The 25,085-nt window shown below is 42.1% G+C and overlaps 1 long non-coding RNA gene across 1 annotated transcript in view; it reads left to right on the plus strand.

The window, feature by feature from the left end:
* The window catches only part of LOC308070049, a 33,848-nt gene continuing 8,763 nt past the window's right edge, over nucleotides 1-25,085 (plus strand). Inside the window, exon 1 of the long non-coding RNA XR_013930600.1 lies at nucleotides 1-25,085. This exon is cut by the window's right edge and continues 7,788 nt beyond it. This is a non-coding gene — a long non-coding RNA (uncharacterized lncRNA).

Consider the following 25,085-nt stretch of genomic DNA (forward strand, 5'->3'; position numbering starts at 1 on the left):
TCGGAAGGAATAATATTTCTGGATCGTTTTGCAAAAGCAGCCAGGAAAAATGGTATTTGCTGTTGCACCAAGAGGATTTAACTTAATGGATTATAAAGCCATTGGCCAATAAAGTTGGATCTGTGGCTCCAGTTCTTTGTATGTGATCTGGTCCATATTCCTAAAAAGTTTTAGTTTGAAAGCTAAAAAGGCACCACAGACCCCATGGTGCTGTGTTTCGCTGGAAAGCCAAATCCAGCATGCTGCCAGGTGGGGAATACATGCTCAGGCAGGTTGTACTCAGGGGAGCAGGTGGCTGAAGGCAGGACTGCCCCTGGCCTCCCAGAAAGGGTTTGATTGCCAGCAGGTTTTCTTGGCTAGTGGATGTGCTGTTCTGCTTCTGCCTTTCCACCACATGAAGTGTTGGGTTTGCAGAGCATTTGGGGCTGTCCCAGCCACGGGGGAACGGGGGCTCCCCATGAGGTATGCCATGCTCATAGCTTTTGGGGGGCTTGGAGACAACACGTGGCCACAGCTGCCTCTTGCCGAGATGATCCAGTCCACCAGTGTCCTCAGTACTGCAGCTTCAGCTGGGATGCCCGCTGTGGGCCTTACTGACGGTAATGAAAAATTCACCTAAAACCAGGAGAAACTTGAAGGCTCCCTGTTGCTTATGCTGTCTCTTCTCCTACCAATGGGGAAAACATGCTGGTTTTGTAGTACATGGATCTGCTCTCATTTACACTGATGTACCTTTATTCAAAGAGGAAATCCTGGGTTACTCTGACTTAAGGTCTGCCCCTGGGAGCCGTCCTGAGTTGTTTTAACAAAGCTGTGTTCTCCAGGCTATCATTTACATAACCAGGTGTCTGTCCTGCTTGATCCGTGCCCTCATCAATATGCTTAGTGCGAGTGTTAGTTGGTTTGATTTATTCTGCTTTCTTTGGAATCATAGATTGATCCCACATAAAAATTCCTGGGGAAATCAGGCATTTTCTGTGTAGCACTTGATTTTCACTGCACTGCAGCCCCCTAAAAACTGTAGTCTGAGAGGGAAAGGTACAGAGGCTGAGAATCAAAGCAGAAGGCTTCCACAATAAGATGAAACTCGAATAAAAATGCATAGACATAGGTAATGATGGCTTGGAGAGGAACCATTCTTTTGCAATTGAATGTATCGAGCATCCAACAAACAGTAATTTTTTTTTTTATTTCTTTTTTCTTTTTTACATAACGTATCTTTTGGGAGTCAAAGCCCTATACATAATTAAGGAAGTTTCTTTTTTAACCAGATGCATTGTGATGTGTGCTCTCTAAACAAAATAAATAACCACGACAATATGAGAACCACAGGGTCATTTTATCCCTCCTCCTCTCCCTCCGCTTTGAATTTTCTCTATGGAAAATCAGACGCCATATCCACTGCCTCCTAAGAGCAGCGCTGTGATCTTGCATACTCCTGCATCGTGGGAGCCCAGGTGCTGGCGAAGAGGCAGCAGTGTAGACCGTCGCTGGAAGGAACAAAGAGTGCACAGAAGCAGGAGGGTGGGCTGGGAACCAGGCAGCCAGAGCATCCCTGGGTACCCTTCTTCCTGGGCCATGTATTGGCATAGAAATGATTTCTCCTTATTGATTCTTGCCCTCGCTCACATGCATGTTCCATGAGGATGTTTGTGCTCTGCTTGTATTTGTACAAGGCTTGGGGATCTGTTGGAGAAAAGTCATACCCAGGAATAAAATGCCATTATGGCGTGACTGTATTGGCATTTAAGAAGCATAAGCATGACAGGATCTGTCTCTGAGGAAGAATCCTGCCCAGGTCAAGGACTGCCTGAGCCTTAAGTGCTCCTTTGAAAACACTGGCCCTCAGAAAGTATTCTAATGGTGCAAGCAACAGGCTCTGATAAAAATAGTAGGTAACAGGACACACAACAACAATGAGAAAACTAAGTGCTACTATGGCCCTAGCGAGCCTGGGAGTAGGTCTAGCCATGCCTACAAGGAAACTGGTTATCTGTACATTTCTGATGCTCTGCTCCAGCACCATCAGTGGGTTTGAGAAATTAATACGACGTTTTAAAGAAAGACGTGAAACCTGGAGACAAATTACTGCTGATGTAAAGGAACGAAAAAACCTACATAGGTTGAATGGGGACTGCCTAGAGGCAGAGCACTTCTGAAAACCAACCTATTTGCTCAGGCGCTTTGGTAAATCCTGCTGTCCTTCACGTCGCAGGCTGGGATTCCCTTCTCTGCATAGAATCTTTTGACTTGTATTTTTCTTTCTGAGGTATTTACATGGAGAGCTCCTACCCCATGTTTAAAGAAGAAAAATCCACAAAAGTTGACATTCACCCTGGGGCAAAGACTCTGCTCTTAGACTTGCCAGATGTCTGGCTCCAGTCCAGGCAGTCTGACTTCCAGGCTGAGCTTTTGGGAAAGAAATCAGCCCTCAGGACCAAGCAGGTAGGAGGGCTCCTTTGCAGTGTCTCCCAGAGGGTAAGGAGTAGGGGGAATGGACGAATGATTTCTGGGCTGTGCTCAGGACGGGTGACCTGTGCTCCCGACAGCTGGGGCAGGCTGCATCAGGAGGCACTTCTGGCAGGGACTCAGCATGCCTGGAAATCTGCAGAGCACATCCTACCAGCTGAGGTGGCTGATGGACAGTAGGGAGTAGTCCATAAGTTAGAGAGGAAGCCCTGCTCTTCCTCCATGGCCTTAGTTTTTCAAGATGGATTTTTCATGTCAAGAATGTTCCTCCCTCAGCAAGCAGGATGTCTGAGCCCCACCATGCTGACCAAACACTTCCATCCTTCACTTGGGGTGCAAACAGGAAGATGTCCAGCGGCAATTAGACAAGCCATGGAGAAGTCCCCAGTGTTTCACAGATGCAGAACCAGGAAAGAGTGGCAGTGTCAGGGCTTCAGCATTTCCCATCTCCAGGCTGGTCCCTTGGTAGTCACAGGCTAGTGGCCTCAGGTGGCCCATGGGCTCCAGAACCCATGCAGCTAACTGACTTACTAAGTATGTGCTTCATCCTCCTTTTTCTGTACGATGTTATTTCTGGTCCTGGGCCACTGACTCTCTCTGGAAGCTGTATCCAAGCCCAGTGCCATGGGGCTGGCATGATCTTCTAGGAAATGATTGGAAACTTTCAACGTCAGAGCAATGGCGGCAGTGAAAGCGCATCCCTTCCAACCCTTTTCCCATATTTTTTCATAAACGTGTCAGGGTGACCTGAGGGCTAGCCTGAGCCAATCTGCTCATTCCTACCAAGCCAGGAGATTCTCAGCTTTAATTTACCAACTTGGAAGCTTTTTGAGTGGGAGAGAGATCTTCAGATGAAACACTATATTTCAAGATGATTATTGTTGTAGTTAATGGGAAAGCAGTTTATATGAAACACTCTGTTCTCTCTATGTCCCACACTTCTACAGGACATGCTGGATAACTGGTACCATAAAAGTGTGCTTTTGGCAGGATTCAGACAGCAATAAAGTTATGCACTTTAGATTACAGCTAGGAGAGAGAAGGGGGAGAAAGGAAATTCCTTTGAAAATTATAATTTCAACATGATAAAGCTGGCTGAAGAAGTGCAGCAACAGATAAAAATCAGCCTTGGTAAAAGGCTGTGACCATTCAATAAAACAATGAAACATTGAAATGTGCAGAAAGTGTTTTACCATGAATTAAAAGTGCAGAGAGTCCATCAGTGAGCAGCAGTTAGTTAATGAGAAAAGCAGATGTGTGCATTTAGGAAATGTAAAGAAAACTTAAACCTTGTAAATTTTTATGTATTGCCCCTTGCACCAAAATATGAAAACCAGGTTTAAAAAAAAAAAAAAAAAACCAACAAAAAACAACAAAACACAAAAAAGCCAAAACAAACCCCCCTACCAAGTATGTCCATAAAAGAATTGGGAGACTTAGCCAAAAGAGAAACAAAATATCGTTTAGAGGGGGAAAAAAACCCACATTATTGATATATTGAGAACAGAAGTACTGAGACATAGTAACATACTCATTTTTGATTCTCCTGAACATATTTTTTATTCCCCAGTTATAAAACAGATTTTTTCCAGCTCCTTTTGGCAAGCCAAATCTGCTGGAAATATTGAATAATGGATATGTTCTATAGGTACATCCTCAGAAGGACACCTAGACATGATGAAGACAGTTTTATCAACTGTCTATTGAAGTCTACAGATAAATGTTTGCCCTACAGTCAACCCAAAATCCAGAGCAGCCTCTGGAAGAGCAAAACATCTAGGACACTAGATTTTCATAGCTTGTTCATCATTTTAAGAAATTCCCTTGGAAGGTACAATACTGGAAAATCCAATCTACAAATATGCCTTCAGGATAGGCAAGAGAGGGCTTTTAAATCTAAGGCAGCAGTTAGCTAAACTGATTTAAAAGAAAAATATATATATTGTATGGAGGCAATGTTAGTACAGTCCATCTAACGAATGTATTGGTCTGAGGTGTAACTTTACAGGAAAGGAAGTTCTTGAAAAATTTATCAGATAATTTCTTTGGGTTTTTTCTGATCATTAGCACCATCGATACCCTCTGTTGCTGAAAGACCAGTCTCTTTGTCTGACTGATGCATGTTTTGAGGACCATAGCTGGCTTCAAGTAGCTATAATTTAGGTGCAAAGTCTTCATCTGGCACAGAGGGACATTTCAGAGCTGCTTCATGCATTGCCTCTCTGGCTGTATTAGTCCTCAAGAAGCTGAGTTTGAGGCCTCATCCCTTCTCGCCGCAGGCAAGACCCTCCCTGAGGTTGCCTGGCCTCCAGTGTGCTCGGCAGAGCATGGAACACCACCCAGCTTCAGGCTCTGGCTTGAGCACTGCTGCCTGCACTGTCCTTAAATGCTTGACTGGTTGAAGAGGTCTGAAACATATGTGGCCAAAATGTCAGCACCTTGCTACCAGTATCTTGCAGATAGATTTAAGCACATTTATCTCTGAGGAGCGGTTAGCTTGGATCAGGTGGAGACTGGCTTGGGGCAACTGTGGGACTGGCTGCATGACTCCCTGTTTTTCTGGCTGTGCAGAGTGTCTTCAAACAGTCCCTTCTCTGTAAAGCAACCATGTAGGATCACAGGATAGCTGAGGTTGGAAATGGCCTCAGGATGTCTCTAGTCCGACCTCCTGCTCAAAGAAGGTTCAGTGATGAGGTTGGAGTAGGTTGCTCAGGGATTTATCTGTTCAGATAGCTTCCAAGGATGGGGACAGCTCAGCCTCTCTGGGCGTTCCACCATTTGATTGTCCTCATGGTGAAAAGTTTCTTCTTTCAACTAATGCCAGTCATCTCTTGTCATCCTGCAGTGGCTCTTACCATTGTAGGAGACTGGTTATCTCAGTAACATCCTCTTAGGTAGCAGAGGAGGTTAGACAACTTTGGAGGATGTAGATAGACTGATTTCACCACATACACGCAGCTGGGGTGATTGAAAAACAAATCAAAGTCTACTGAGAACCTCTAGAAAGGCATTAAATCAGACCTATCCTTTCCAAATGTGCTACAAGTATCTATTTCGGTTTCCCACCCAGATCCATTGGTGGTCAGGCCTGGGTGTCCACCTCCATGCACCACCCAGGTTTGTACTGATCTACCCACAGTTCATAAGGGCATGCTCGGCTCTGCAAGATTCCCTGCAGAGGTGCCTGGCTGGGGCCTGTCTGAGATAGCCACAGCCACCAGCCCTTCCTGACCAACCTGCAGATCCTCCCAGTGTTGAGGACTGCTGTCTGATCCATTCACTGGGAGTGGATTTGGTTTCCTGGTCACCTTTCAGGGACCACTTAATAGTCCAAGGATGGCAGAGACCTCAACTTAAAAAGCAGGGACCTAGCGTGATTAAGATCTCTTTAAATTTGAAGCAGGCATTTGTAAATCACATAACTCTGTGGATGTCAAATCTGGCCTAGAGGACATACATCTACCTCCCTTCCTATATAATATACGGTAGCAGTTAACTGTAATGAGTGGTAATATAACTCAAGTGCCAAAGGGATTAGACATAGAGGGTTCAGCATAAAACACAATACTCAGGGTTTATTCTTTTTCTTCTTTCTTTTTTTTTTTTCCTTTAATTTTAATGTGGTGGGCTGGGGCATTTACATTTAATCCCGTTGTTGTATATACATTGCATTATTTTCAGTCTATAAAATTTATATTCCTCTTCAATTAGGTTACAGCTGAACCAAAAAAAAAGAGGGGATTCTGCTCTGTGAATGCCATTCCAGTTCCTACAGAGCACAGGCAATTGTCACCTCTTTCCTCCCCTCACTCCACCGCCACCAGCCCCCCCTCACTCTGCTCCTTTCCTTAACTCAGCTGTGCTGCAGCACTTGATCAATTGCAACAGCACTAAAAAAAAAAAAAGTTAGTCATACATGATCAGCAAAATGGCCCAAATGATGTCATCCATCAAGATGGACATCGCAATTTGCCAACTATTTTCTCATAAATCAAATCATAGTCCCACAAGGAAGAAGAGCAGCTCATGAAGAGCCAACATGGCAGCAGTTATCGGCAGACTGAGAGAAATGCTCCCTCAAGTATACAGTAATTATTTTTACTCGATGGGAAATAAAGAGGGGAGAGATGGTAGTGTAGAACTGGAGAGTGTCTGCCTCACTTCATTACTATTCCCTAGGCAAGGGGCGCAACATATGCTTTTCATTGTGAAGCCAATAATTTTGAATCTTGGGACAGGTGAAAACTTAAATGACATTTGCAAACCTTGATTTATTTCCCTGCTTAACTCTGGAACATGCTTTAGATTTAGCTCTATAAGTTTCCATAGATTAGTGGCCAGTGTCACTGTATTTGCAGTGACCTTTAGCAAGTCTTTCCTTTTTTGTATTGGTTAATTAAATATTTTGGGTACTAATGATGCCTTACTGAAACCATCTCTGCTTTCTTTTTGTGTACACATATGAAACAACAGGGGGATAGCATGAACATTTTAATTTTTTATTGAGATTCTCTCTTGCATTTCCCCCCCCCCCCTCCCCTTCCCCTTGCTTTCTCTGTTTTTCCCCTCCCATGTGCAATTTTACTTGCTGGAAATCTCATTAAAAGTTATTTATGAGCTGCTAGTGATCCCGTAAGGATTACACCTAATTCAGTCTGTAAAGCTTTTGAGTTACATTGCTTCCCAGGAATAGTCCCTACAGCAAGAAGGACCACCTTTCCCATTGTTTGACTTGTGTTATCATTAGTATAAATACTTCATGAGAGGTTCCTTGCAAATGCAGAAAGGATCATTGACAGGACTTAGGCACCATGTGCCATTCAGTATGTAAAGATTTTGCTTCCTGATTCTTTGATTCATCTCATTTTACATGTGGGGAAACTAATGATTCATAAAGGTGACATCATTTATGAAAGACTCACAGAAAGTGTCAAGAAAAGACTATTTCCTTGAAAACAGCCAAAGGTTAATAATATTAGGGTCCAGAGTTGTATTTGCTAATCATATTAAACCTGCTAGTGAAACATCAGAGGGGTTACGAATCCAAGGCAAACATTCTTCATCTCCCTAGGAGTGAAGAATTCTCTCCTTTCTTAGCCTCTAATTTTATTGTCAGGCTATATTTTTAGAAGTTCTTCAGAGTGGCAGTGAAAATGTATCTAGTACGTTCAGAATATCACATGCAGCATTAGATAGCCTGATTTTTCTGGAAGACTTGGGACTTTGTGCTCTTCTGTCTTAGTTCACTTTGCCACTTGGGCCACTTTTCATTATAAGAATAATTAGCAGAGAATGACTATAGGCTTCTTATATTCCTACAATAGATGGATAAGCTTAGGAAAATCACCTGCTCAGGGTGCATAGTTAGGCAATAGGAGAATTAGGAAAAAGAGTAAGAATTATTATAATTTCTTGCTAGACCACAGAGCCACCTCATCACACTGTGACATTGGAAAGACAACAGGTAACAATCGGTGCAGAAGAGCTTTCCCAGGGACTAGAATCTGACCACAGGCACATCAGAGTGTTTGGGCATCTGATTCACTTCATTGTGAGTAAGCATCTGCTAAATTTTAGCATTTACAGCTCTCAAGCCAAAATGGACCAGTTTATAGCACCGGAGACAGTAAGCACAGCAAGAGATGGTCTCTGCTCCACTAAAAGAAGAAGCAGGAGTAGAAGGGGAGTGCTATACTCTTCTTTTACAGATGTTAAGTGAAGAGGCTATAAATACCCCTTGCCAAGGTGAGTGAAGTTTTCTGCTGCAGAGCTGAAAACTGAACCTCATCCTCAAATTCCAGTCCTGACCTGTAGCCACATAAAGCCTGTCCTTCCTCCCACCACTGCTAATTGGTTTACTCAGCCCACCTGGAGAACATCAAAACCCCTCCCAGGTCAGCTGTTCAATAAAGGGAGAAATTTCAAGGGGGGGAAACATCTCACTTGGGATGAGGCAGGTTTTGTTTCATCAGCTGTCAGGAAGAGCTGCTGTTTTTGTTTGAAGGAGGAGTGAAGACAGGAAGACAGTGAGATGAAATCCATGTTATTTTCCAACCAGTCAGGGAGAAGTAGGAGGTGGATGGAGACTGAGATGACCTAGTCCAGCCACCTTGCTTTTGAAAGTGGTTCTCCATTGATCTCAGCTGCACAGTTCTGGAGCTATTCTCTTGCTCATCCCGACCCAGGCTGATGTCCAAGAAGTCACTGTGGAGTGCGAAGAACAGTATGTAACATCTTATGAAAAAATAAACCACAGAAACCTCCTGCTTTCCTAAAAGCAGCAAAGGAGACAAGGAGGTGAGAAGACAGAAAGTATACCCTAACTAGGGATTTGCAACCCAGACTATAGAAACTATGAAACAATGTTATATCAAGTCACTCTGCGGAATTGCTACTGAAAGAAGAAACACTTTTAAACATATCTTGTGCTTGCTTAATTGTATAACTCAAGAACAAAGACTACATTTCTTCCAATTTCTCAGTTTTTCCTCTCATGTAGTACAAAATCAGCACTAGGATTCATAGTTCATTCATACTGAAGTACCGCCTGGCACCATTCTACTTGTAATTGGATTTCCAACTTCTAAAAATAATTTGTCTTTTTAAAGAAAAGTGTTTGTTTTTCTCCAGGCTAGCAGGAGCTAATAAAAAGAGTATTTCCCTTGTTCTTTCCAAGTTGCTTCAAAATTATGTATATTTGATTTAGCAAACAAGCAAAAAATTTAACTATATCTTTGTAAAAGCCACTGAATGCTGCCTGTGACAGACTTTACTGTCTGAGTTTAAGGGCAGCATAATTTCGTTTTGCTCTTATCAGGGCACTGTGCTGTCTAATGGTCAAGGTGGGACACTAAGAGTCCATCCTCCCAGGTTCTCCATGGCTCTTGCTTTTGGTTTGCCATGGGAAGGTCATTTTGGCATTGACTTTGCAAATCCTTAAGCAAGGTAGCAAGAAGAGACTGTCAGGTTGATAAGGCAGGGAAGATGCAAGGGTGAAACATCTGGGACAGCCCTGGTATCTCTCCACTGGGCACTATGCAATGGGAAATGCTCAATTGATGCTGGCACCTATGGTGGTCCCCGCTATCATTATAGCTAAGGTCTTACATTATAGTATTTTGTTACAGGGAAATCTATGTGGGGAAGCTAACTTATTCCATAAACCTGGCAGGCTGCATAACTACAGCACTGCTCTACCTCTCTGAGTAATATGTAGTGACTGGCAGAAAATAATGGTCTTTATTTGAGGCAAGTGACTGGGGTTTACGTATTTCTTCATCCCTTCCATTGAATGGGCACTGGAGACTGTAACCGGAACACATGAAAGCCACCTCACTTCAGCTCTTCCAGTGTCATGTTTCACCAGCCCTGCTAGGTGCACAGTGAGCAGCTTCACCTGCCCCGGGACCAGCCACCAGCAAGCTGAGGTAGCCACCAGCAGTGCTAGGAAGCCACCATGCTGAGGCAAGGGAAGTGGCTCGTCAGGCTGAAAAGAAATTGCTGCCTGTGCAAGCTGCCCCAAAAGGGCAGCATCAAGCAGAGACAAATAAAAACTCACCATTGCTCTAGAAACAGCCTTATTAAAACACAGATAATGGCATTTCATTTAAAGTTTTTTTAAATTACAGTTTCAGGGACCTGTCAAATGATATACATTACTTTGGGTTACGTAGTGTGGCATAAACATTTCACCTCAAAGGGTATTATCAGTTGTGCTAACAACTCATAGTTGAACCCAGAGCAGATATGTGGCTGGCTCCATATCACACTAGACCTCCGTCCACCTCTTGGTTCTGGGCATACCTACTATGAGAGACAGTACTCCTGCTGCAAAATATGAGTTTAGTGTATCACACCTTCCTCAGAAGCCACTGCTCCAGGTAGGTCTGAGGGTTCCCAGAAGTCAGGCAGAAGCCCAAAGTCCTCAAATTATGGCCAGATACAATTGCCAGCTGGAAAAAGAGCGTACCAAGAATGTACAGAGGTGTGAAGCTACTAAAACAGGGAGAAAAGAATCAAAAAGGAAAAAAAAGTTCCCTTTCTGAAAAAAAAACCAACCCAACAACGAAACAAACCAAGAAACAACCACCTGAGAGGTTTCCATTTGAAGAACTCCAACTAGTTCTGCATGCTGCAAACATCTCCCCCAGCTTCCTGAGAGCCCCACATGTGGCCTGGAGTAGATTTGCTGGTTCTGGTCCGGTTAAGTTTTTAAGGAGTCAGGCTGAAATCTGCTTAAAATTTCCTTTTTGTCATTTCCTATGACTCCACAAGAGTCTGCTCTCAACAAGACAGAAGCAAGTATCTTAATTCCAGTCTCTTTTCCTGCCTACCCCAGCAAGCTCTGCTCAAATCGATGTGAATGTTGGTGGAGGTAGCAAAAGGAGAGTATCCTTCATTATCTGTAATCCATCTCCTTTTTAGCCAAGTGAAACACAAATGGTAATCCCTTACATTTCATTTATAAAACAGGTTTCCACAGTATGGAAAGATGAAGTTGCTATTGTCACTGCTTTTCATCTGATTTCCACTAGGTTTGCAGCCTCTCCCTGCCAACATGACACTCTAAAATGAATGTGTAATTTGATTGCAGTCAGGCTAGTCATGGGTAAGAACTTCCTCCCAGTGATATGATTTATTTCCATTTATGTTCCCAATGTCTATTTGCCAATTTTTTATTCAGTGCCATGTTCTGTGGCAACCATTCTTAGCTTTCTGCCTATTATCACTCCTAAGCTTCTTTTATCTTTCTTGGTTTCTTCTTTCCATTAAATATTACTAGCACTGGAATATTTTTTTTTTCTTTCAGATCTGGTATGTCTTCTATGTGAATCTTATTTTGTTGTGGTTTTATTATTTGGCTTGACAGAAATACAGTTTCCTCCACTGGATGAAGTTGGGGTTGCTTTGTTGTTAACTCAGTCCTTTTTGACTATCAAATAGTCTTTACACATTCGCATTTCTCTAATTGCTTAACCACTTTGCATTAGCAATAACTAACAATGAAAATGTACTGGGGAAAGAAAAAAAAGTGGAAAAATATTGGTAAAGAAGTCCCTTTGCCAAACAATTTTCAAAAAATATTATTTTTTAAGTTTCAACCTAAACTTTACATTAGCAAAGATGTGCTGAAAGCGAAACTCAAATATGTAATGTTTTAGTTACTTCAGTTTTTAAAAATGTGGTTTGTTTAATACAACTGTTTATAGCCTTAAACCATGATTTTGATCAAAAACTTGAAGTTTTCACAGGGCAGAAAGAACTTTGGGTTATAAACACAGTTTTCTGTATATAAGTGTACACCTATACATACACACACACATATATTTATTCTGTGAACAGTCTTTTAGCATCTGTTATAGTGCAGCAAGGCCAATTACGCTTCATTTCTGCCTGGGCGGAGAGGGTCTGTGCTCTGTATGTTTTTCCAGCTGCTGTGCCAGTTAACATGCAGGATTCCTCTGCATTTCTCCTGCCCCTGTTTGGTTTTTAGCAAGCTGAACAACAATTATATTCAGCTGCTGTTTTGCATGTAAAATAATCTTTGCATGGATGACTGCAGGTCAGACTTTTCCTTTCACAGTAATTTCAATGTTACATGTTAAGCGTGCATTTCATCAGCCCAGTGCCTTCTGCTCTCTGAAATACTTTCCATTTGCCCAGGGCAGAGGAGATGAGCCTTGCTGTCACTGTAGGATGTCACTAATGCATCTCTCCCTGTGACCAGTCTCTGGTTTTGGGGGCTGGGCTTAGATGGATCCTGCTGGACCTGCTATGGCCATTACCTGGTAAAGATGGGTACTCCTGTTCAGGCAATAGATGTTCACGTGTTGGGATGCAGTGGCCATAGGCATCATCCCAAGCCCTATCCTGGAGGATGCCAGTTTTGTATAGGCTCACAAGCAATGGCAAGGCAGTCACAGATCGAGGTATTATGGGGTGGGTGGGGAGAACACAGCAATTTGCATTTGTAGATTATGGGCAATGCTTGGGACAGCAAGAAGCCTACAGGTTGCTGTATGTGCTTGAAATGGTGGAGACCCAACTGTGTAGCAGTGATACAGGAATTGTATGGCATATCCTGAAATGGATTTCTGCCATGGCTGTAACAAGGAAAGCACTGGCTGGAAGGTCTTCTTCACAGCCACATGCACCCAAAGGACTGCAGAGGAGGACTGCTCACATTCACTCCTGTGCACTGATCAGTAGGACTTGCTGGAGTGAAGTGGCTCATGTGCATGAGCACAGCTAGATCACACCCACTGCAGAGCAGGGCAGATGTATTTCACCATTGGTTTGTCTTCTGCTCTTCTGCATTCTTGCTCTGCTTCTCTTTCTGATATGAGGGAGAAAGCTTTATACCCCTGGGGCAGCAGCAAGCTGCTCTCTAGCGTGGTTCACACTTCAAATCCTTAGGGCACGTAGAGATCTCTAGGCACTATTATAAAATCAATTAAACCAATCCTTCTGGTTAGTCCAAAGCTTGTTCTAAAGAGAAAGGCAAACCAAAGACGGGCAATGTAGCAAAGGAAAATGGGCATTTTCAGGTGGGGAACCATTTCTCAGCAGCCTCTGTGCCTGCAGCAGCTCTGGTGCTGGCTGAGGGAAATTTGGAGTTTGCCATTGCCACCTCTGCTTATTTTGGAAGATCAGTGAAGCTGGAGTCCAGGCCCAAGGCTGGAGTGTATCACATGCCAGGGCTCTGCCTGGTCCACAGCAAAGGAGTAGCCAGCAGTAGAGCAGGAGAACTCAAATGCAGGAAGAACAGCAAAGTTCTGTGAAAAATATGTAAGGTTGTGGAAACCTCTTAATTCTTCTATTTGCATGACTAATAAGCTGGGCTTTCTGATTGCTCCCTATGCAGCTATGTTTATACTATTTATTTTGCACATCACTGCATTGCAATTCAAGTGCGGGAGAGGGGAATATGAGCACTTTCATTTGTTCAGCATATCTATAAAAGGCACAGAAATGAACATGTGGCATCAGATGAACACCTGGCTATCAAAGCAGGGAGAGCCAGCTGTTGCCTTTTTAATCGGAATTACAAATTCACACCATCCATCCTCATCCTACCATACCCGCACCGCTCATGAAAGCGGAGGAGTTAGCTCTGGGTGCATATGTTTGAGAAGAATCAGACAAAGACAATGTTTGTGCTATCTGCTTAAAAAAGAAACTCTCTGCCTTTTCCTATAAGAAGTGATAGTTTTTAAGCCTGCTGTGCCTGCAACTCCCGGTTGCTACAGAATTCTGTAGAATTTGGATGAGTCTTTTCTGCAGGGCATGCGACTTTCAACAACTTTGCAGTTTCCAAGTTGAACCCACTTCGTTCCTGACTTCCCTCCAGCTGATGCTTGCAGTATCCTTCGTGCTCAAGTTCATAGGTCTCACTTCTTCTCCTCTGGCTTGTTTAGCTGCTGAGTTATTGAAGACCATGGGTAATAAAAGATGCCTGCGTTACCCTCCCTTGCATGGTCTGTACTTGAAGGCATTGGTCAGGAATCCTATGTTAAAAAATATAGGGGAGCAGAGGACCAAAGGCATCTTGAACGTACATACTGTACCTAAATGAAAATAGAGAGTCAGAGCCACCACTTGAGAATATGTGAGTCAATAAAGTTTTATAAAAGAAGCCCATAAAGCTGCCATGGAAGCTTAACCATTGCATGCATCTAGGGTGAGTGCGATTCATTGGTGCTGGAGGAGAACTGTGAGCAGTGCTCCTTTTATCTCCCATGCCGGGATCCTTATTTAAAACATATGGAGGAGGCTAAAGTCTGTTCTGAGTGACTGCAGTGAAAATAAAAATTAAAAAAAAAACCACCCACCTCACGTGCACACACACACATATGTACCCAAACAGATGTGAAGAAATTAAGATGGACTGACAGACAGGGTTGTGCTCACAGTAAAGCACATCTCCAGCAGCGGAGGGCAGAGGGGAATGGCTTCTCCGGTGGCAGCTGATCGACATGAGCACTTGAGCAGTTCACAGCTTCTCTGTTGTCCCCGTCATAAGATTTGTAGGTGGCTCTCAGCCAGCCACGGGGCTGATGGGTCAGGGGTCGCGACCTGTTGATTTACCGAAGTATGATCAACTCACACAAATTATCGGCGTCAGAGAGCCCTGACAAGTTCAATATGATGAGCGATGAGAGCAATTGTTTGTGACATGTGAAAGCAGCAGGAAAGCGCCGTCCAGCACGGCGGGAGCAGGAGCAGGAGCAGGAGTGGGGCTGCGGGAGAGCTGCGGGCAGCTGTGGTCGCCTGCCCACCCCAGAGACTTGTCTCCCCTGTCTGGGGCCAAACCGAACCTCTTGGTACCACATCTTCTCAGCACTGGTGGAGGCAGAAGAAAGCAAGAGGGGTTAGAAAGTGTTTCAAGGGACGGCTTTGTTGTGGTTTTTTTTTTTTTTTCACACCACCGTTGCATTCAGTGCAAAGAGGTGTTGAGGGATGGGGGCTTTAAATCTGATGGGAAGCACTAGGGGATTCAGATCTAGGAAAACCCTGGAGCTGGTGGTGTCTGTGCAGTTTAATCAAATGGATGTGCTAAGCTTCTTCGAGTTATCTTTGGGGGCTGTTGTCATTTTTTTTTTTTCTCCTTTTTTCCAGCTTCATTCACATAGGAAAAATTTTGCCTGGGGTGGGATGGGAAAATTATAGCTGCTGGGCATTTTGCCTTGATCCATCAATTCCTGTTAATCAACTGTGCTATTCAGATGGGGGCAGAGGATAGCAGAAGCAGTTGAAAGAATATGGGGACTGCTGAGGGGTTAGGGCAGGCGTGGCTTGTGCGTGTGTGTGTGTGTATGTGCGTGCGTGTGTGCACCACACGTGTGTGCAGGGAGGAGAAAGACAGTCCACACTCCAGGAGCACCTTGGCAGGATCAGTCTCTGAGAAAAATCTGTTTTTTTAAGAACTTGTAATATCCTTGCAGAAAATGTTTTTGCAGTGAACGTGCCCACTGCCTGCACAGCCAGGTAGTGCTGCCCCTGCCGGGGGGAGCACCAGAGACGATGGGGACAGCCGTGCCAATAGCAGCGACTATTTGTCAGGGAGAGAGTGTCACCTAAACCTGGCTCCCATCCCACTGTCTCCTGCTGCTCTGCCTTGTCCCATGTGAGCAGCTTCTCCTCACAATTAACAGAAATAAATGAACACAAACTATCACAACTTCTCTGGGTGTATACAGTGAGTATTGTTCCACCCAACCCATTGCTGTGCTTATTTGAATCCATTCATTTTATTGGGGGGAAGGAGATGCTCAAAATAAGTATAATAATCAACTAAGCTAACAGTTTTTAATTCCTTACTAAAAATCTTCAGAACATTTGTTTTCTACCCACCAAACTGGTCACAACATATGAACTACCAGAGATGAAAAGTCAAGATTTTTTGTCTGTCTTTACCATAATAAGCTAGTCTAGTGGAAGATGTCCCTGCCCATGGCAGAGCGGTTGGAACTAGATGAGTTTTAAGGTCCCTTCCAACCCAAACCATTCTACGATTCTATGATTCTATATATAAAAAGGCAGAGGAAGGCAATGCTTTAAAATATATATGTCTAACCTTGGGTTTAAACCAAAACAAATAGTATTTAAAGAAATACTGAATAAATTATTTATTACCCTGTTCAATGGTTGCAGAAATACAGTTTATATAAACACATTATAATTTCAGCCATTCTAAGTACTGGGTTTAGAAAAAACCCAAACCCCTTAATGCAATTTTAATAAACCTAAAAAAAAGTCATGCTCTTGTTTCAAGCTGAATAGTTTGCTGTTTCTGAATAATAATCATTCAAGACCTAAATTTAACCACAAGAGTTTAGTGCACAGATGAAATATACTTGCTGGAAAACCCCTAAGAAATAGATGTTTGATTCAGGATCTGAGTCAGTAAAACAAGATGTGATGGTTTAGTGGGACTGATGTTAAATAATAGAAAATGAGGACAACCAATCTAGAAAGAAGAGGTGTGACTTTTTAGGAGGATTAATTAATAAATTAATAGCTGTGTGCATGGATGGAGTGCAAACAAGGCAACAACAGATCATTATTCCCTTAAACAAATATAATGAGCAGATCCCTCCAAAAAGAAGTGGAGTTACTTGTGCTGGAGTAAAGACCATGTATAGGGGACGGATGGATGGATAGATGAACAGAGAGATAAGATATATATATATGGGGTGCACAGGGACGGACACACATGCATACACTCACACCCATACATTTATATAAAGTGGATTCTTTAAGTGTATCTTTTATTGCTCTCCAAGGGTCAGACTGTAATACTCTAGCATTTATCTTACATCTCACATAAAATCTTATTCTGTTTTAGTGTGTGAGTCATGGTATATGAAATTGTACTAGATTCAGTTATGCTACATCAGGAATAGTTAAAGATCACCCCTTTTCCACAACACATTTTTATTGCTAGAGATAGTCATCGCTTATTCTAAAAAAACCCCAACAAACCCAAACAAGCCTTTTGTCAAAAAGTGCTGATTACTTGACATCAAGGCTTTCTATGGAAAATGTTTATGTTTTTGCATTTTTAATTAAATAGGTTTTTAATTGTTGGAACATAAGTTTCAAAACAAAAAAAAATCCAGATTTTTAGTTCAAAACAAGATTGTTTGAAATGTACGTTAATTAGCATACAAAAATAACAATCCCAGTACTAAAATGAAATGTCTTAGAATGATCAAAACATAAACAGTTTTCCTCAGCCCTGAAGTGATATAATTTTTTTGCCTTACAGAAGTTTTCAGGCTTTTCATTTTTTTGTCAAAATGAGCAAAAAAAATTTTTTTAAATACAGAAGAGATTAGGAGAACAATATTTTGCCCAGTTTGAGAGTACTGCTTAGAATAAGTAGAAGTATCAGAGCCTGGACAGAATAAATGAATAAATACATTAAAAAATAATAGATCAAAGCAATCTGGTTTTGAGCAAGAAAGCACTTCCAATTTAAGGGTCAGCAGTTTGACACAGATGTACAAATATTCACGTGTGTATTAAAATAAAACCAGCGGGATATATAAATCTATACACTCATGCACATCCACTCTCCCTAATCACTTTATTTGATTTTTGTATTTGGCTTTTTCTTTTCCATGGCGATGTGCTACACAAATTTAATGTGGAAACTTCATAGCTAAAACAATCACCACAAAAACCTGGATTAATGATTAACTCTGAATCAGAGTTATAAGCACTCATCAAGGTAATACATGGTACAACTTAGCCATTTCCTTTCTCTTTTCAGTTTTTCAAAAGGGGCAAGGGAGCATGAAGAATAAAGCCAGGCATCCTTATTTGGTTGAAATAATAGCCAGTATACCAGAACTTCAGACAAATCCTTCTTGCTTTCTTTCAGTGGCCTTAAACATTTTGATCTCATTTCATCATTGAATGGACCCCTTAACAGAGGGTGACCCCATATTTTAGGACTGAAAACATACACCTTGTTAGTGTGAGTTTATTTTTTTGTTGTTTGAAAAGTGGGCAAATGTAGTCAAAGCTCTCACAAAACATCACAAGAGGCTCTTTCTTCTTTCATGGCACATTGAACATGTAAAGTAATCATTGTTTACAATACAGAGGCAGATAGCAAAGACGTGTTTGTTGTCTCATGCTGTATCTAATTATGCATTAGATTTTGATTTCAGTTGCTTTGCCTTTCCATGTTATTTTAATTTTGAATGATGATCACTGAAGAGGAAAAAAAAAGGGAAAAGAATAAATGGGGATGTATCAGCAAGGCAGCGATCCCCCCTACACGGAGCATGTGTAGGCTGGACCCGGAGCACCCCGCTTGGCACTGGGCACCTCATTACCACAGGCAAATTGGAAGAGTCGGGGATGGCTGTGAGTGCGATGAAGGGGCTGCTAGGACTGGCTTGGGGAGAAAGATTAAAAGACTGAAATATGTATAGACTGGGCAAGTGACAAGGCAGTCCCCCTCCCCATGCAGCGGCTCTGCGCACCGGAGGGAGAGGAGTCTGCTCCAGCCTTCCTGAGGGACCCCACTATGGAGAAACGGGTCGATAGGGAGCCAAAGGGAGATGCAAGTACAATCTGAGGAGCTTTCGGGTTTGGCTGGGAAACAACGGTGAGCCCTGGAATAGCCTCCCCAAAGAAGCTGCAGAAGGTCCTTCACTCAGGCTGTTTAAGAGGGGCTTAGCTGAGTGTGATGAAGTTCCCAGTGGGAGCAATCCTGGCAACGCCCCGGCTGCATCAGCATGCCATTTGTACTCCTGCCTTTTGTTTCTCTCTCCCTCCTTGTTGGCTATTTGATTATTTACTCATAATGTTCACCTAATTTGAAGCTTCCTAATACTGTAATCCTAATGCCTTTTATCTGCTTGGAAGGACCTCTATACCCAGCCAGGGAGCTCTTGGCCTCTTAGCTCCACCAATTCTGTTCTTGATGCCAAAGGAAAGATTGCAGCAGCCTGAGACAAATGTGGGGAAATTAAGTGTGGGGTGATGAGAGCAGTGCTCACTCACTTTCTGCCTTCCTGTCTCCTCCAGAGGAAGATGTAGTTCAAGCAGAGAAGAAGTCTGAAAGAGGGTTTCCATGCCTGGCTCCCACGCTGGCTTTTGTTTGACCCATAGACAAGACCCTGCCATAGGTTTTCCTGGAACCACAGCACTCAAAAGTCCTGCCAAGGATGCTGTCAGGCACAGGCAGCACCGACCAGGATGTATTTAAACACTGCTGTCAGGCGGGTAATATTAGGATATGTACTGAGACTGAAACTGGCTTCTGCTGGGCAGGAGAAAGGTAACAATGGATCCTTTTGAGCCTGAAAGGACTTGGAATGTTACAGATTTATTTTTTTTCCTAAAAAACTTCCAACTTTTTTCATCCATCTCTAGTGAGCATATTAGATGAAGAGGATTAGCATAAGAAATCCTGTTCAATGCAAAACTTGTAAATATTGAACAAAACCTGACAATTAACCAGGAATGAAAAGGCAAAATATAACTACAGAGAAGAAAAGCAGTTAAAAATTAATTGAAATTGCCCCCAAAATCAGGACTGATGTAAAACCCAAATATTTTGAGATAGTGGAAAGGAGAGATCAGACATTTGCGTATAGATGTTGATACACAGGAAACTAAATGAAAGCTGTGCGTGAGTGAGCCGGGGTCTCACTTTCAAAAATGTCAAAGGAAAGTCTCATATAGATGTCAGCAGATGGTGGATCAGGCCCCAAGCCCTAAGTGGACAATCCAGAATATTACAAATCACTCTTGGGATCAAGTTGCATCCATGTCATCTAATTACAGATAAAACTACAGAGTATTTAACATCTCGTTAATTTAAATACCTGGGGCCATATCATGACATCAATTTTTAAGTAGATGTCCCCATTGATATCAAAGACGAGTTCACACAATACAGCCCATGTAGCTGAACCTTAAGGGACAAAGCAGACAAAGAGAGGGAGAGAGAGACGCAACAAAATATTCCCCTGTCTTCCACTCCCTTTTTCAACTCCATCCTTTCTCCGTTATTGGCTTGGTCGCTTGCACATTTTGTTAGCTGGTCCCCGAGTGTGATTTCTATAGTCGTCATCCTGTAGGGATGAGGCTCTGAACCATGTTCATGAGATGACAATCCTCAAATTTAATTTTAAGCTCCCCTACCAAAATGAGGTCTTCAGTAGCAGGAGGGTTACCACGTTTCACTTTCAAGCTGTTAGAGCTTGTCAGAAAGATTACAGATTTTAACATTTGTTCTGTTTTGTTTGGTTCTGTTGCTGATCCTGACTAGAAAAATGAGAGAAAATGCAGATACTGACATTAGATATGTCAAAGAATATTTTACAATTTTCTTGACAAAAACTGAGTTCTTTATGAACACATTTTTTAAATCAGGTTTTTAATATCTCTAATGTGTTCTGATTTTTTTCCCAAAAGAGTCTCAAGTGAAATGTAACAGAAATAATGTTGCTTTTGTTTTTTTGAGAGTCAGAACATTTGAAACACCTGGGATTTTGATTTTCACCACTTTTCTCCTGCTTTCTTTTCTTGATGATTACGAAGTAGTACAGATTTATACTATCATTGTTATGATAATGGTTACACTTTCACCATCATCTCCCGTTTTCCTTTTTATTTTTTTCTGGTTCTGCACCTGTCAGAGAAATCTCTTTTAAAAGTTACAAAAGCATTAAGAGGAAGAAAACAGAATCACTGAATGGCTGAGGTTGGAAAAGATCTCAGGAGGTCATCTTGTCCATTCCCCAAACAAAATATGACAAAATGGGGCTTCTGGAAAGTTAACCTTTTTCTACCAAACCAAGATTTAAGAAATGAGAACAGCTTCCACAGATTTTGGAGTGATGAAATTATTTTTGCATTTTTGGTCCAGCTTCTGTTAGAAACATTGTGATAATGATGGGACAGGTGCACAAATCCCACAAACCTGGTATCTCTGACTTCAGTGGACCTTTTCACATTTCTACCAGTGGAAGACCTGTTCTTACGTTATTTAGTGTGATAGTAATGCTGCCTACTGCGTCTGAGCCTCTCTTTCAAAGTTGTTTGAGATGTTTGCCCTTTCCTTTGCCCTTAAAAAACGCTCACAAATACACATCAGATTGTGGCCATGAGTTTTCCTGCTGAGTTCAATGACTGTTCACAGACACAAAATTAAATCCAGGTTGAAGTACCTTGCTAATCAAACCTTAAAATCAATACAACCACATAGACTTGATTGAACTTCCACTTTAGCTGGAATCAGACACTGAAATGTGCTGTGTAAGGCTCAGGCTGTTATAAAAGAAAGGGTTTGGTCTTTGTTGAGAAGTACAAAAAACTTTTGTTATTTAGTTCTACACTTTAGAAGAACAAAAATAAAGAAAGCTCCGTTACGTGTACCATGTCCTATTCTTGAAGAATCTCTACCTGAGAGCTTGAGGAGGTTAAGATACCATATGCTGAAACACCCTTTCTCTCCAAATGGGAATTTATTCCAGGGCCTTCACTAAAGTTGAAGGATTTGGTTCTTATCACATAATAATACAGGTGTCACTAACAAAGTAGTCAACGGAGAAGATGGTGCCAGAAAGGCCACGCTGCAAGAAGACAACGTTTCTTTTGACTCTCTAGACTTCTGCTTTGCAAGTAAAATTTCCACAGTAACTCAGACGCCACATTCTTTTTCTTTTTGATATTAAGAATGTTTCAGTACTACTATGATAAAACTCACTGCCTCTATCATGTAGTTAGCAGGAATAAGCTTTCTCTGGCTATTTTAGGAGAGCTTCATGTTCTCAAGCTGCTGTGCTTCATCGATTTTGGACTTTTACTTTCTGCAAGGACTATAATGATCAATGCAAACCAAAGCCACTACAAGGGCCAACCAGAACTGCTGGGCTGCAATGAGGCATCAAGTGACTTTGTCACCGCAGGCTGAACAGGTTTTGACTTTCTCAGATGTTTCTGAAGCTGTTTTAGAAACTTTAATCAAGAGAAGATTTTTTGCTTTCGTAACATCATCACTAATTTGGAACTAAAGAACAAAATGCGTGGGTGTAAAGATTAAAAAGCAATTAGTGATTTGGGTTCTTTTAGTTTAGGGCATCAAGGTACTCAGCATGTTAGGAGTTTTTCATAAGTGCTTAGCACCTGCAGAAATCATACTCCTTTCAGAAGTCACTAGGGATACTTCAAAATTTGCTAGGAATGTGAAAAATAAATGAACAATGCCATTAAATTTGAAAGAGAAAATATCCAAGGGCAGGAGCCTTCTGAACCTAGTCTGTCCTCCAGGACAAAAACCTGTCTGAAGTTAAATTCTTGATTAATAATCCCATTCTATTTTTGGTTCAGATTTTTATTTTGATCCTAAAAAACTCTCTCACACACACCCACCTCTTTTTTCCTCTTCATAATTCTCCAAGGTTGTGATAACAAAATCCCAAATATTTTGCAATATTAAACCCACAGTTTATAAATAGCAATGGTGCGCATGTGCACAAGAATCAGATAGTTGCGTAAATCAGACCAAGTCTTTGGAAGCTGATGGAGTCTTTCCATTGACTTCATCAGCTTTGGAGCAGGACCTAACGTAGGAGGTTTTTACTTTTATTGGACGTTTAGGGCTTATTTTGGAACATGTCAGTAAGAGGTAGGATGGAATTAATTTGAACAGAAAGAAAACCAGAAACAGCTCCATAGAGAGAGTGTTTAAAGAAATGGGCTGAAGGGCAAGGCCAGGATTACTGTTTAGCAGGGGCAGAGACCATGAGAGACGAAAAGGTTGCTGAAGTAAATACTTGGACAACAGGGGAAAAATCTTAAGTGATGATACAGATAATGCAAGATCCACAGAGAAGGAAAAAAGTGCAGAGAGAACATTAAGTGAAAAACTCAGGAAATGGAACAAAGGAAGAAAGGCAGAGTTTCAAAGGTCACCTAGGAAAGTTTTTGAGTTGTCTGTATACAAATGCAAGAAGCGTAACAAAGGAACCAGGGGAAACAGAGAGACCAAGAGGTAACTCAGATGGGATTCGATTGATCACTCCTTCCGTGAACTTTTGTAAGCATTTATTGTATGGCATTTAAGCGCATGAGTAGCTGCAGACACATAAAATGGTACCAAGTATTCTAAAATTACACACAGGTTTGCATCGTCTGCTGGGTGTCCCTCTGCCGTGGGCCACAGAAATACAGTGGTGGAAATGGATGTCTGAGTACCCGAAGCTGGGAAGATCTGCAGGACCTTGTCATTAAGGACCTCTGAGTGGGAGATGTGTTAAGGAGCAATCTCTGCTCCAGTGACCTCTCTTTGGGACCTCCAGCATCCCAGATAGCGCAGCATTGTTGGTAGAAGCACTCTTCTTCCTACCCTTTCTCCCCCACAATAAATATTTTTGAAGTAGACACAGTCCCAGGCTCCCTGCTCTGTTATGAGTGGAGAAATCAAAGTCCGGCTATTAGGAACTCTCCTTTACAGTCTTCGCTACTGCTTCCTCCCCAGATGTCATTAGCTATGGAGATGAGGTACCTAAGTATCAAGCTCGGCTGTAAGGGATTGCAGGAGGCCTTGTTGCTCCTCTAAATAAGAGACACATTTTATGCCTTGGGACTATGGTACTAGGAATTTTGCAGCCTTTTGAGATGGATCATCTCTCAACTTTTCTTGAATGAGATACCAGCAAGTGAAAAGCCTTGAAAGACGGGCAATGGAGTACTACATTTCAGTGTGCCCTTTGCCACCAGCAGTCATGTAGCTTCTCTGCCCAGAAATAGCTTTGCAATCAAAGGCAAAGTTTGTGGCTTACTCCTCTTCCACTGTAACCATGAGAGCCCAAGCAGCATCTATATGTTGATAGCTGTATTTCATATGAATGTCCTCTGTCTTTCCTCTCCCAAAGGGAAATGTTCATTATAGGGGCACTTCTAAACAGGGTACCTATGCATCTGGCACTGTCAGCTCTGTATTTCAGGAGAAGCTGCATTTTGAGCTCATGGTAGAGCAGTAGTTAACATGGCATGCCCCCAAAATAATGGCTTTCTTAGTTATACCGGTTTTCAGTTTCTCTGCTGTCAGGGTTTTTTGGGTTTTTTTTGCTGGAAGGAGTTGGCACAAAGTCTTAAGTAACTGCGTACTGATAATGTAAATAATGCACAGAGACTCCACTGCAGGCTTAATTGCAATCACATCTTCAGAAGTGTGGAGCTTTAGAGGGAAAAGACGGGTTGAACAAGTAAGACAAGGAGACTTGTAACAGAAAGAGAATGCACAGCCTGAGGAGCTGTTGCCAGTTCTCTGGCTAACCACTCACAAGAGTTTTAAAGGCCAGGAGAAAGCTTGAGTCAAGCCAGTAACACTGTCCACAACTTTTCAAGACCTCAGATATAAATAAGTCTGATTCTCAGCTGTCTTGCAGTGAAGACGGGATTTTATAAGGGTGATTCTGGTAGGAATAAAGTTTGGGCCAGAATATATCTCATCTCGCAGAATGGAGATCTTATTGAAGTATCCGTTCAGGAGCAGTACTTACCCTTTTTCTCCATCTGACCCAACCATGCTATCTCTGTGAAACATATTATTATTTCATTACGAACATGGCCATCCTCCCTCCCAGTCCTTCTTATGCATCTTAGTTGAAGTCAGACCACGCTGAGTTGCTTGTTCTCGGCAGCACAGCCAAGTGCAGGAGTCGAGCGTAATACTGCTAAAGGGCTCCAGTAAGCGAGTGTGGTAATTCAGAGGTGGTATATTCCCTCTGCTTCAGTACTGCGTGGCTGTCTGCTTAGAGTTGGGAGAATTTGTGCTGGAGGCAACCTTTGATTGACATACAAAACCAAAATCTTACAGTTTCACCTGGGAGCTTCAGCAGTGCTTAACTGTTGGCTCTGTTTTGTTACTTTTCCTATTAATGGGAGCAGGTGTATATCAATATATAGGACTTTGAAAACATTGCTTTTTAAATATCTAAGCTTTTTGTCCCACTTTCTGCAAAACTGAAGATATGGTGACCAAAGTCCTACTTAGGGTATTACATTTTGCTTAAGTAAATTTCTCCCATGCTTTTAATAATATGGTGAATTATTAACTTCCTAGAAAGTGGTAGACTGTTACG

The sequence above is a fragment of the Falco punctatus genome (assembly GCF_963210335.1).
Source record: "Falco punctatus genome assembly, chromosome: 9".
NCBI lineage: Eukaryota > Metazoa > Chordata > Aves > Falconiformes > Falconidae > Falco > Falco punctatus.